The sequence below is a fragment of the Panthera onca genome, chromosome A1, assembly GCF_046562875.1.
Source record: "Panthera onca isolate mPanOnc1 chromosome A1, mPanOnc1 haplotype 2, whole genome shotgun sequence".
NCBI lineage: Eukaryota > Metazoa > Chordata > Mammalia > Carnivora > Felidae > Panthera > Panthera onca.
In genome coordinates this window covers 35,917,867-35,932,045 of record NC_138339.1, presented here as the reverse complement: position 1 = coordinate 35,932,045, position 14,179 = coordinate 35,917,867, and the positions used below count along the sequence as shown (strand labels likewise).

General features: G+C 38.3%; 2 long non-coding RNA genes across 4 annotated transcripts in view; one reads left to right on the top strand and one right to left on the bottom strand.

The window, feature by feature from the left end:
* The window catches only part of LOC132680790 (uncharacterized), an 80,105-nt gene extending 78,006 nt beyond the window's left edge, over nucleotides 1-2,099 (top strand). For both annotated transcript variants that reach the window (XR_009610709.3, XR_009610707.3), the window contains exons 3-4: nucleotides 1,033-1,070; nucleotides 1,897-2,099. This is a non-coding gene — a long non-coding RNA (uncharacterized LOC132680790). The remainder of the gene's footprint in view (nucleotides 1-1,032; nucleotides 1,071-1,896) is intronic.
* The window catches only part of LOC132680791 (uncharacterized), a 490,013-nt gene that overhangs the window by 3,743 nt on the left and 472,091 nt on the right, over nucleotides 1-14,179 (bottom strand). The window lies entirely within an intron of this gene.

The following is a 14,179-nucleotide window of genomic DNA, read 5'->3' as shown; positions in this document are numbered from 1 at the left end:
TAAAAAGTTTAACTGGGAGATGGATGATGGGAAAGTTTTACCAAATTTTACCAAATGCCATAATATACTATAAAGCCGTGTTTAACAAAATGCAGTGATACTGGCACCAAGTTAAATAGATTGATTAAACACAAGAGTTCTGAAAGACATAGAGCTTCATAATTTCGGTAATTTTGTGTATATTGAATGTAGTATTTAAGATACGTGGGAAAATGATGCACTGTCCTATGAATGGTATTCTAATAACTTAGGCTGTCTATTAAAAAAAGATAAAATTCTTCACTCTATACAACAAATTCTAGAGGATCTACCAGATAACAAATTTAAAAAGCTGTAGAAACAGGGATGTCTGGGTGATTCAATCCATTAAGCGTCTGACTTTGGCTCAGGTCATGATCTCATCTCACGGCTTCTGAGTTGGAGCCCCACATTGGTCTCTGTGCTGACAGCTAAGAGCCTGGATGGAGCCTTCTTCAGATTCTGTATCTCTCTGCCCCTCCCCCCCTCAAGAATAAACATTAAAATTTTTTTTTTACTTAAAAAGCTGTAGAAACATTTAAAAATAATTATAAGGAAAAATTAACTAGGATTGGTGAAGGACTTAGAAGAAATATACAACTGAGGTCTAAAGAGAGAATGTTCATTCTTCCCACACAATACTGGCAACAAGTATACATTATCAAAAATATTCTTTCTCCCCACCTTGCAGCCTTAAAATGCCTGGCAAATGACTTTAGAATTAATGTAAGTTTCTTCTTCCCTGTTGACCACTGCATTGTAAAACAACTAGAATAATGTCTGGTGCACAGGAAGCACACATATTTGACAGATGGGTGTAGTATAAAATTTAATCTTTCAATTACTAACATAAATCATGTTTGGAGGCAGGGTTTATAAAACTAAACTGCTGTTTGGACACTGCATACATGTCTTCATCAATCCATTTGTTCAGCCATTATGTATGTATATATGCAAGTATGTGTTTATTACATCCTTATTATAGACAAGCCAATCATGGTTTCTGCTTTCAAGGCACTCACACTGCATTGGGGAAGATAGATAATAACCAGGTAAGTCAGTGAGAAAGAAAAGATGAGGGGTTATAGTGCTTTATGGTAGATAATGGGGAGTAGATGGTGGGGATCGTGACTCAGGGGCTACCTTTGGTTGAAAGATGAGCAAAGGCTTCTCTGAGAAAGTAACATGAAGCCAGTGGTGTGTTGGGAGGAGGGACACTGGTGCCCCCAAGGGGACATTGGGCAATGCCTGGAAACAGTCTTAATACAACTTGGGGGAGAGAAGAGGTTTGCTACCGGTATCTGGCAGACAGAGCCCAGGGATAATCCTGAATATCCTACAAAGCACAGGACCTCCTCCCCCCCAACAAAAAAATCACCCAGACTAAAATGTTAATTGTATAGAGACTGAGAGATCCTGGATGAAGTTAAAATCGATCTGGCAAAAATTGATCAACCTTGAGTTGTCTGCTGGAAGAATATTCCAGGCAGAGGAAAATGTCTATAGCAAATATCTAAAAATAAGAACTTGTGTAACGTGTTGGAGAAATGAGAAGAAACCTATCTCGGGAAAGTGGGAGGAGAGGTAGAGAGGGGGTAGGGAGATGGTTCCCGGGAAGGGATTGGATATGTTATGTAGAGTGCAAAGGGAAGACAAGGGAGAGACTTACTCTGTGGTGTATCGTGATCTGCCTTGCATTTTTCAAAGATCAGGTTGGATGCTGCTTGGAGGAAAGAAAACTGGGAGACAGCCAAAGGGTTAAGTAGGTGATAAAAAGAAATCATTTAGAGGCAACAGAACACGTTGGTCACTTGTGTGGAATGCAGCTAAAAGTTCAGTCATTTTGTGACACGAACATTTTTTATTTTTTCTTTGCAGTATCCAGGGCTATCACACACAGACTTGAGTCTAGCACTGAACACTGTGCTAAAAGTTGTACGTACATCATGGAACGGAACCTTTTTAACAACCTGCAAGGAACGTACTACTATCTCAATTAACAAAAGAGAAGACTGAGGTCAAAAGAATTTGAGTAATTTATCTGTCATCACCCAGATAATAAATAGTAGAGCTGATTCAAACTCCTGTCTTACATTTCTTCATTCCTTGTTCTTAAACACTATACACGATCTTCTAAGGGAGTGAAGCATAGGCAAGAAATCCCAGACTTTTAAAAAATATATATTTATTTATTTATTTATTTATTTTGAGAGAGAGAGAGAGAGAGAGAGAGAGAAAGAGAGAGAACGAGCACTGGGGAGGGGCAGAGACAGGGGGAGAGGGAGAATCCCAAACAGTTTTCAGATTGTCAGTGCAGAGCCCAATGTGGGGCTCAAACTCACAAACTGTGAGATCATGACCTGACCTGAAATCAAGAGTTGGACGCTTAACTGACGGAGCCACCCCCGATCTCCTCTCAGACTTTTTAAAATGGCAGTTTGTTCTCAACCAAATGAGACAAAATGCATGGTTTAGCATTTTTGTTCTTCAATCAATCATACAGGCAATGAAAAACCTCTGCATTTCATGATTATCATTGGGTCTTCAAGGTTCCCAGAAGTTATCTTTATTCTATATCTTTAGTAGTATAGGTATGGCTTTCAAGTAGCTATTACTTTTAATGGATACATCTTTGACCACTTTGTCTCTCCTGGGTCCCACTTTATCCCTTCTATTGTTCTCTGGGTTCTCATGCTCTGTTCTATTCTCATATTGGGTTCTCATAAGATAATCTTTATCCTTTTCCTCCCCACCCCCAAATCCATGATGTTACCTCTCAGTCAGCCATGCATTCAAGCAGGCACAGCTTGTTGGAACAGCCTGCCCTTTGTGAGCACAAAATAGAACTGGATCCTGGCAATGGCTTATTCCTCATTTTGAATAACTATAGAATCAGGGAACAGGGAAAGGGAATTTGAGGAAGCCCACCCATTGCTGTACAAAAAAAAAGACAAACTGTTTTTTTTCCCTTGTTAAAAGGGGGTCAATATCTTCTGACCATCTTTTACCTCCAGATAAGTTACTAGCTATCCCTGGATAACGCTTGCTCTCCCTACCCCAATTGTACCCTACCCCCCTCCCTTTTTAGAGTGGCTCTTCATGGCTCTTATTCATGAGCTTTATTCTTACATTCATGAGCCTTATTCCCAACGTCTCTGGGATGTGGCCAGCATTCATGCATTTGTTGAGATTCTATTTTACCATGTCTGTCTAAATATCTAATAAGTAAACAGGAATTCTAGGGGCCTCCTGATGTTAAAAATTGCTAGCCAGATGTATGAAAATTAGAACTTTTCTGTGATCTGTATCTCACAAGTAATAACCACTAAAAATGCCATGCGAAAATGGGAGCCATTAAAATATAGAATATGACTGATCAATAAAATTAAACCATATTCCAACACGATCCATTTCTAGAGCCATTGATCCTTATAATAAGTATTTTCATTGTCATTGAGGAAAGTGGTAGGATACAGGTGACTGTAAATATTCTAGACAAATTTCTAGACACTATGAAATCTGTTTCTGATGCTGCCACATCATTTAAACTTACATAAGACTTAGGGAAAGTCTCTAAAACTTGCATGTTTGTTTCCTCTTTTTGTTTTTGTTTTGTTTTGTTTTGAAACATGTACCTAATATATACCACAGAACTGTTGTGATAATTGAGAGATAATATAGTTGTAAGTGTTCTAAAAAGTACACAACTAAAAATCAGTTTATTCTTACATAGAAATGTAGAATAGCTTCACATTTGTTCAGATGACCTAACTGCAGTCATAGTAAAGTCATAGTAAAGTTCCTGTATGTGTAGATGCTACGCATTTAACATTTTAGGTAATCACCATCTAGTCTGAAAAGACAAAAGATACCTCTTTCTACAGCAAGCATCCTCACTTAGCAGAGATCAAGTTCTACTGCAACCAGTTTGGCATCAGTGGTAATCTTTGTGTTTAATGGTGGCTTTCTATTGTAAACATCAAAGTTTTCCAGGGATGAAAGAGAAAAAAAAAACAAAAAAAAACAGTCATTGATTTACCTGACGCTGAGGCATGTATACATAAGCTGTGCTCCCAGTCTCTAATAAAAAAGCTGATGCTTTGTTCTCAAAAGCGTTCATAACAAGATTCCTCTTTTCTCCAATGCTGGACTGGACAGAGGATTGTGGAGGAAAATAAGAGATTAAAGGCCTTTATTTCTATATTGTTAAGTTATAGGAACTTGAGAATATTGTTTGGTTGTCATCTAATTGAGAAGTTCATTCAATGTACGTGGTATCCAAATTCACCTTGACACCTGATTTGCCATGGAAGATAAAAATCTAACATTGTTTGGGTCAGTTTTTAAGAACCTGGCTAAAAAGGATTTCTGTCATATCTTTTTTGATTCTTCCTTGCTTACAAAATTATACTTCACTATAGTTAGGTAAGCAATGATGACATATGAAAGGTCTTCCCTCACAAACCTGATTATCTAGTTTTTCCCAAAGGAATTCCTTTGATGTTGCATCATGTAGAGGGTGGCTGGCAAAGGTTAAATGCATGAAGAAAATTCTTAACGCTTCTGCAACTGGAAAAGACAATTTGATGCAACATTTTGTGCAACGATCACTTGAAAAGCAATGGAATAATTTGGTAACTCTTGTTGGTAATTTTTAAGTGAAACTTCCTATCTAAGTGAAATTTATTTAAGTGAAATCTCTCCTAATTTTAAGTGAAATTTCTTTATCTAATGCTGACAGCAATAAATAGCTTAGCTTTTCTGTCTTCATTTATCAAACAGTTAAATTCAATAGATACAGACTGGGGCTTAGGGTACGACATCGGAATATGCAACAATAACTCTTTGTCAGCTGCACCATATAATATGGACCAATGGATCTAGAAAAGGCCATCTCAAAGCTGCAATTGGTGAACTAACACTTCTCAGTGCCAGCTTCATAATGACATCATAAAACAATTGTGGCTTATCCCAATTTAGAGCTCTCTGGCTTAGCGAATTTAGGTGTGACTAAAAGAGTATTTTCAATAAAAGCACTTGCCAATTTAAGATACTCAATTTACTGTGCCAATTTAAAAACATCTTAATGTACAGCATATAATATGAACTTTTCAGTCATCTATGAGGTAACCTGAGCAGTGGAGGAAGAAACCTAGACTCATAATTACAAGGTCATGAGCCCAGAAAAGGATATGGTGGCATTCACTCATCCTGTCCAATTTAGTTACCATAGTTTTAGTTGCTTATTTTCCCTCAGTATGCTGTGACTAAGGATTTCTCTTTTTTAATATTTAGCTCCATATGCAAACTATGCCTTCCCCTCCATCCCAACTGGGTCAACTTTTTTTTTTTTTTTTTTTTTTTTTACATTTCCATCCATGACTCCTTCATCCACTTTCTACTTTTGTTTCCTGGAGAACGGATATGGAATGTCCTGTTGGAATCTGAAGTCCGGGGCTGAATTGCAGTCTGGTTCCAATCTCTCTCTCTGAGCACCATTTTTTATACTTGGGTGTTATACAGGGTCCTTGTGAGAATGAAGGGAGTTGCATAAGTAGACACCTCAGGCAGAAGGTAGAAAGTCTGACCCAAAACACACTCCTCACACTGACTACAGAACTTACGTATCATTTGAACTTTACTTGCTTAGTCAATTGCTTCTTCCATGAAATATCCTATATTACTGGGTAGATGGTATGCTCAGAGACGACGTGTATTGTAGACACATTCAGTATCCTTCACCTGTCTAACAAAGTGCTTTGTATACAGGAGGTAAATAAGTAAATACATAGATGGATAGATGAATGAATAAATGTTCTTGCTCCTGATCCTTATCCTACCAGTGGCTGCAACGCAGAAGACATTCTGCACGTTTAGGGAAAGTACTATGGAGAAGAATTGTGTTTAGGATCTATGTGTCCAAGATAAAGATGCTTGTTATGGGGGCTGACAGGGAGCATGAATACCTGGGACACTCTGGGGTATTTTGAACCAAATACCAAGTGTATATTTTAATTCCCTTTTCACACTCTATTCTCAACTGATTACCTGCTGATCCCACTTAGAATCATTAGCAAAAACAAGTCCCTGCATAATAAGCCCCTCCAGGTTTTACCGGGCCCCAAATGTCTATTTGTATATATCTGACAAATAGAGGAAATTTTTTAAACTTCACCACTTCAAATTTGTAACGCAAATTCACATTCATTTCAGTTTTCTTTCCTCTTCATTTAACTGAAGAGAAATAGCCAGGTTATTAAGAGAGCAGAGAAAAAATGGCAAGGATTGCTTTTCTCCCTGACAACATAAACTTCAGATTTATACGTGTTTGCTGTCCTTCATCTATCACATGCATGCCTTACACCGGGTGTCCTCTCTGTTGCCATTCAGGATGTTCCTGAGCCACCCTCTGAACCAGCGCTTGGTCAAGTTGGCACTGTGGTTCTTTCTGTTAGTATCCTGCTCAATGTCCCATGCCAAAAAAATAAAAAATAAAAAAATAATAAAACCACTAGCAGCAACAAACATAACACATAATAATAATGCCATACCTTCCAAAGGCCAACAGAGAGGATTTTTGGATTATCCACTATTCAGGATAATCTTCACTCCTGATCTCCCCTATTATTAGCGTGCATAATTGAGAATTCCCTGCATGTAACCTGACTTCCTTGCAAGAGAGCCATAAAAATCTCTGGCCCTTAGAGCAGTTTCAATGAATGAAATTAATTAAGAGAAAGAATTTGAGGTCCTGGGATGGGAATCATTGTAGAGCACTTTTAAATTATAGTGTCATGACTGGATATTGGAGTAAATTCTTTGATCTCCTTTCTCGTTAACAAGATGATATGATATTTTAAAGGCAATCATTCCATTTTGAAGGTCTGCTGACATCACCAACCATCAGAGCACAGTATGGAAATAAGATACCCACTTCTCTCTGCTTCCTCTTACTGATTTCATGCAATGACCTTGCAGTTATTAAATATAGGCCAACTTGCACTCTCAGACCTCAGGCAACCTCTTTTTTAAGTGATTGCTTACTCCCCAACATTTCTACTAAAATTTGATGCTTAAAGATCACTTAATGGAGGTAACCAATTTACCCCTGTCCCTTGGGTGGTCCCCCAGGGCAGTTTTTGCTGTTTCAATACAATTACAAAATGCTTCCAGGCTCTGTGAACTTGGTTATACAAGAAGGTTATGGCAACAAAGACTGTTTTCTTTGGAAAATTGTTACAAAGTGCTGACCTTCCTAAAGTATATAGCATTCTGAAAAGCCTGAAAGCCCAGATGCTTAACACTGTGAGAGACAGAGCCAAATTCTAGAACCAGAGGCATGAGTTAAAGTGCAGGATGCACTGAACCAAGACAAGCTAGAAGAGAACTTTCTTTCAGGAACATTTATTTCATGTCCTGTAGCCTGGATTCAAACAAAATTTCTTTGTTGACTCTCAAGTATGTTTAGGAGAATCTGACCTAGGAATGGCTTTGAGTCTCATACATGGATCAGAGAGTTGTAGCAAAGCCAGGATGATTTTGAAGGATTGTAGTGAAAAGCAGGATCTCATTTAATGACTAGCTGCCTTCCTGTTAAACATCAAGAGCATGATTCAAACAACTAAGTATACAATCCAGGCAAGACAACAAATAAGTAAGATAAAAGCACTGGTTACAGTCTCAGGTTTTGTGTATACTCATTACAGGGCATCCACATGGAAGTTACATGTTATTTACTGAAAAATGCATATTTCCTAATTTTGCAGACCCACGTGAGGAAGGGTGTTCTCTGGGGATGGGGAGGGGCTGAGAGGGGTGGGGAAGTTGGTGAGAATCCCCCTCCACCCACAGAAGCAATTACTGGGACAGAAACAGTATCCCCTTCTCCCCCCCCCCCCCCCCGCACCCCTTCTCAAAGGCCAAACACTGTGGGATGCACTGAACACTGTTCAGATCCACAAGGCTCTTCCATTTCTATTAAGTTGATTTAGTGCCATATAAGGAGGACATAAATGAGTAAGACCATAGGCCTTTCCTTGAGACCTGAGGGTTTCATAAAGCACCTTTCAGAAACAAGTGGCCTGGGTAATGCTGCAAGCCTTAAGCCTACAAAGTCAGTATTTATGGTGTACTGATTTTGTCATAGATGAATTTTGCTAGAATTTTAAAATGGATTTACAGTAATTTAATAAGTGGTTAAACTGTAACACAGGACTAGAACTGCGTTCAGTTGTTCAACTGACTTAACATTTGCCTTATTAATAGGCATTTAAGTTAATTTCTTTCTTGTATATTTTCTTACGTTTTATCTTGTAGAATGTGAATTGCATCATCCTTCCTTGGTCATTTTTCTTGTATGGAGTGTTTGTGGGGCAAATCCCTAAGGCAGGGTTATGGAGGCAAAGCACATGACTACTTCCATAGTTCCTGGATGTATTTAGATAATCTAGTGTTAGAGAATAATAGAAAGGTTAGCAATCTTTTTGATGCTTCAATTTCCTCTTGAGTATAACTTCTACTGAAAAACAAAACAAATGTTGGTAAGAGAGCATTATAATTTTCATAGTTCTAGTGATACTCATCACCCCTACAAGAGAGGCTGAGCTCTCAAGGCACTTAGAGAATTGCAAAATAGATTTGCTAAATACTTGTCTGTTCAATTATTAGACTTGTGAAAAGATCACAGAAGACTGGAAACTAATAAATATCATCCTTGTCAAAAGGCGAGACATTTTAACTTCTTTTAATTGGAAATCAAATAGTTTGGTACTGAAGTAGGGCATGATGTTAGAACATGCATAGTAATTTTACTGCATATATATACAAATATGATATATTTTACATATCACATAATGGTGATGTATATTTTTGTGTGGAATATATATTATTATGTGTATTATTTATTAGTATTATTATGTAATGGTAGGTCTAGGATCTGCTGGCATGTCACATAACATAGGGTCCTTTGCACCTCTGTTCCAGGCTGAGGTGGGCTGTTGGTGCTCTTTAAGAGCCAAGCACAAGGGCAGCCCTCTGCTGGGACAAGCCAGTTTTGTGGCAGAGGGAAAGAACAAGAGAGCTGATGGAACCAGGCAAGTCCTCTTGAACATCTGCTCAGACATGGCACAGGTCCCACATCTGTGGGCAAGATGGCTGATGCTGTCACGGGAGGCACTCAGTCAAGTGATAACAGGATATATAACCTTCCTACAGCAAGCACAATTAAATATTTGGAAGCACAAATGTAATCAAGCACCCTTTATTTAATTCAACAAATATATTTTGAATACATCCTATGTGGTAGGCACTGCACTGAGATTCAGGGATTTAACTTTGATCTGAAGAGAGGTGTAGCTCCTACTCCAGGGGCGTTACATTCTAGAGTGGTGATACAATAAATTTTGTAAATAACTATATACTTATAATCATAACTCATGTTAAAATGCAGTAAAGAACATTAGAGAGGGCATGGTTTTTGTGTTAAAACATTTGGAAAACCGTCCATTGGGAGAGCTAAGAGACCGGGTCTATATGCTCTTAAAGACAAAAACAAGCACAAAGAAAGACGGAAAGTCCTGGGAAATAAAATTGGCTCAATGTAAGGAGGCACTGTGGAACAATTCTAAAGGTAGAATGGGATGCTTAAGAGGTAGTGAGCTTCCTATCACTTTAAGTGGTCAATGCCTTTTTGGTGATGCCATATAGGAAACTCATGCTGTGGGACAAACAACCGAAATAGGTGTTTTAAAAATCTTTAGCACCTTAAGGTTATTTACAAATGTGCAAACTTTAAGTAAATAAAATAATTTATAAAGGAGTTCTCCATTAAAAAAAAAAAAAATAAGGGGCTCCTGGGTGGCTCAGTTGGTTAAGCGTCCCACTTCGGCTCAGGTCATGATCTCACAGTTCATGAGTTCGAGCCCAGTGTTGTGTCGGGCTCTGTGCTGACAGCTCAGAGCCTGGAGCCTGCTTCAGATTCTGTGTCCCCCTCTTTCTTTGTCCCTCCCTCCACTCCCACTCTGTCTCTCTCTCTCTCTCTCAAAAATGAATAAACGTTAAAAAAAATAATTAAAAAAAAAAAGTAAAATCATACAATGCCTTGGAGTTTCTAGGTTAAAATGAAGCTGAGTCCCTTGTATCGAAAACTATATGGAGGAAAGCTACTGGATTTCATTTTCAAATGAACATTAAATTTAACATTTTTCTATTTTCAGAGGCTTCTAATCATTTCTGTACTTTTCTACCAAATAAGGAGATGTAAGATAGATTAGAAAACATGAATAGTGTTTTTGAATAAGACATGTTTACAATTTGATGTTTTCAATGTTGTCTACCAAACTTGCCAAGGAAAACTCTTCTGAATTTTTTTTCATGATGAATGAGGACCCTGAGAATCTGATGGACCCCAATTTTCTGTAGAAAATAAACATGTCCACACTTGAACTTTTGAATATGTAACTCCATGTAATTTTACCGTGCAGAAGCTGGTACACGATGTGGTCATTTTGTGACACAAGCTTACTTTTGCAGCAATAACCCACGATCTGAAATGCACGTTTACTTCTTCATCTATTGATTTTTGTTTGAAAAAGATCATCTCAGACAGAGAAGAATAAAAATTCAGACATTCTCAGATTTTTGCCCAGTTCTTCCAAGAGCAATTCATTAGTGGGATGTAACTATACCTAACCTTATATCCCACTGCAAATATGTGCATAATCTAACAAGCTGGCTATTCCAGCAACTTCACTGGACTATGAGATCACCAACAGCATACATATGCAGCTTGTGGCCAAATCTGAAGGACTTCAATAGTTGAAGATACCGCAGAAGTTCACAGAATATATCATCTACATGTTCAGCAGGTTCTAACCACGGTACAGGATTTGCATTCTGATATGTGCTGGAGACATATGTGTAATGATGAGTGGACACACTGACTGTGCTCTCATTTACTACGTCCAGGCACTGCTCTCTGCATTAATGTGTATTAATTCCATTTGGTATAATAATGATTCTATGTAGAAAGCACAATTAAATTCCCTGTTTTTACAGATATGAATGCTAAGGCATACACAGTTTAGTTAGCCGACATTTACACTATTAGGAAATGGCAGAGCCTGGATATAGCATGGTAAAAAGCATTTGGAGTTCCAGGGGAGAAAATCAAGTTTTAATGTTTTGCTCCTTTGCTTGCTGCTTATGACCTAACAGGCAAGTTGTAGAAACTCTCTCACATAGAGCACCTGACTTAGAGGGAGATTTCTACCCACCTGTCATTTTAAGACTTGTGAATTTTCAAACACCTCTTAAAATTACTAAGGAAAAGTTCAAAAGCAGTACTTCATAAGTACTTATAAAATGAAAAGTGACACAACTAAATTTCAAGTGTCTTTTCATATGTCTTTTTGCTTCTTTAAAGAAGCGCCCAGTCAGGGTTTTGTGAATTCGAGCCCCATGTCAGGCTCTGAACTGGCAGCACGGAGCCTGCTTGGGATTCTCTCTCTCCCGATCTCTCTGCCCCTCCCCGACTCATGCTGTCTCTCTCTCTAAATAAATTAATAAACAAACAAGCAAAAAAAAAAATTTTAAGTGCCCAGTGAGTTACAAAAGTACTGTGCAAAGGACTCTGTAAGTTGGAAATCACCTTGCAAATGTTAGCTGTTATTGCTACCACTGTGCTTCTTGTTTAGGGGTTAATACTGATGAGACATGGTCAAATATTTTAATACCTTGCTGTTATGTAAGCCTTTACTGGTCCGGTCTCAATTTCAGCTTTTAATAAATGATATCATACATACGAACTAAACTCCAGAAAACGTTGTGAAGCATTTTTCATTAACTGAATACTGTATTTCTATTCCTTCTAAGCAACCAAATTCATCTACCCCATTAAAAGAGAAAGCTAGGAAATGGAACCTAAATCTCCTCCAAGCTTATATTCTCAGTCCTCTCCTCTGTCACTAGAACACAAGCTGCTATCATACCCCAATCATTATCTGAGTGATTTGACTTCAGGACTTAGTTTTGGACTCAGACAGACATGGAGTCAAACCTACCTTGGCTATATATTAGCTGTGTGATCTACACAAACTAATTCATTTCCCTGACTCCCAATTTATTAACCTATAAAATAAGAACAAGAACACTGAATTCTCATGGATTATTAGGAATTTGAATGAAAAAATAGCATTAAGTAATAGGAATAATTTTTTTTTAATGTTTGTTTTTGAGAGAGACAGAGCACAAGTGGGGAGTGGGGACAGAGAGACAGAGGGAGACACAGAATCCAAAGCAGGCTCCAGGCTCTGAGCTGTCAGCACAGAATCCGACATGGGGCTCAAACCCACAAACTGCAAGATCATGACCTGAGCAGAAGTTGGAAGCTTAACTGACTGAGCCACCCAGGGGCCCCAGGAATAAATTTGTAATCTGGTGCTTGAGATTGTCATTATTAAAGAATGTCATCCTTAAGGTGTCCATATGACATTCTAATTACTTTTTTTTCTGACCCAAATTAGAAGATCTCTTTAAAATGGCATATAGGGGCGCCTGGGTGGCTTGGTCGGTTAAGCGTCTGACTTCGGCTCAGGTCATGATCTCACGGTCTGTGGGTTCGAGCCCCGCGTCGGGCTCTGTGCTGACAGCTCAGAGCCTGGAGCCTGTTTCAGATTCTGTGTCTCCCTCTCTCTCTGCTCCTCCCCTGTTCATGCTCTGTTTCTCTCTGTCTCAAAAATAAATAAACGTTAAAAAATTTTTAAAAAAATAATAAAATAAAATAAAATGGCATATAAACCTTCCTACCTTCCTAAAATGTAAGATGAGAAACCATAACCATCAAGTTGACTGGTGGATGATGCTGACAATAGAGTATCTGTTATTTTTTTAGCTGGAAAACTCAGTTCACTTACTCCCTTGACAAAAAGTATTAGAAAATAAGTATCACGACAATATATTATTCTAAATATTATATCTAAAAACAAATAAATAAATACAATATCTAGAATTAACTTATAATATTTGGATCCCAGTTCAGTCAGAAGCCTGAAAATTAAAGCCTAACAAATTTCCTAGGAGTTTGCATTTATTTAGTGAACAATGGGCTTTTTTTCTCTAAGGGTAAAAATAAATGTTCAGACAAATCTCACACAGATTCTAGGATTGATATCGTGTCATACAGAATATTTATATGGAAATAGTGTTAGCTAGTTAAATTCATGGGAATTCAGAAAGAATTCTGCCAAATGCAAAATACTGAGTAACACTCAAATACTCAAAATACTGAGTGCAGTTCATTCTTCTTGCCCCTAAATTTTAAAGGAGCAGTCTACAATGAGATTGAATTTAAGAGTCACCTGGAGAGTTTCTGAACCTCCCCCAAACCAGACCATACCCAAGACCACTCAGATCAGGCATCAGTGATCTTTAAAGTTCCTAGATGACTCCAATGTGTATCCAAGGCTGAGAATCTCTGTTTTAAGGCAATTTCGTCCTTGTTTTTGCCTCCAACCTGTTTTATGATAAGCACATGAGAAAAAAATTTGCGGAAAACCAAGGTAAAGTACTATTCAAGAGGAAACGTCCCCAACTAAATATTTTAGAATCAGCCCTTTCAGAAAAGCTTATGTAAAATTCTAAAGGCATTAATTTTTTTCCAGAAGTAATTGGTGGATAGTAAGGGGGTTTCAACACAGATTTCACATGATGTCAGCATCACCCCATGTCACCACTTTAAAAGATGACGGAATCATCTGCTTCCATTTTTCTACTGATAAAAACCTCATGTCAGAAGTGGAGCCTGATGCCTTGAGCCTCATTTAGCCATAAACATGGGAAATGGCAGGCAATTCTGATGGAGGTTTAAGAAAACCCAAACCACTATGTACAGCTCTTTGGCCTCAATGCAAATAAACAAGGATTCATTTGTGCCCAGTTGGTATCTGATGGGCCCATTTTGGAATGCTCTCAAAATGTGTGCGGCACCAAGAAATGCAGCTGCCGCCAGTTAGCTCTGTCGGTTGGAGCGCAGTAACTAATGAGGCCAAGGTTGTGGGTTTGGCCAGTTTGAATTCCTCTGTTCCATGGCCACAGACTTTACCACCAGCCTCAGACAGCTGTCCACAAAATATGTGCCCTTGGCCACAAAGCGGAGTGGGTGAGA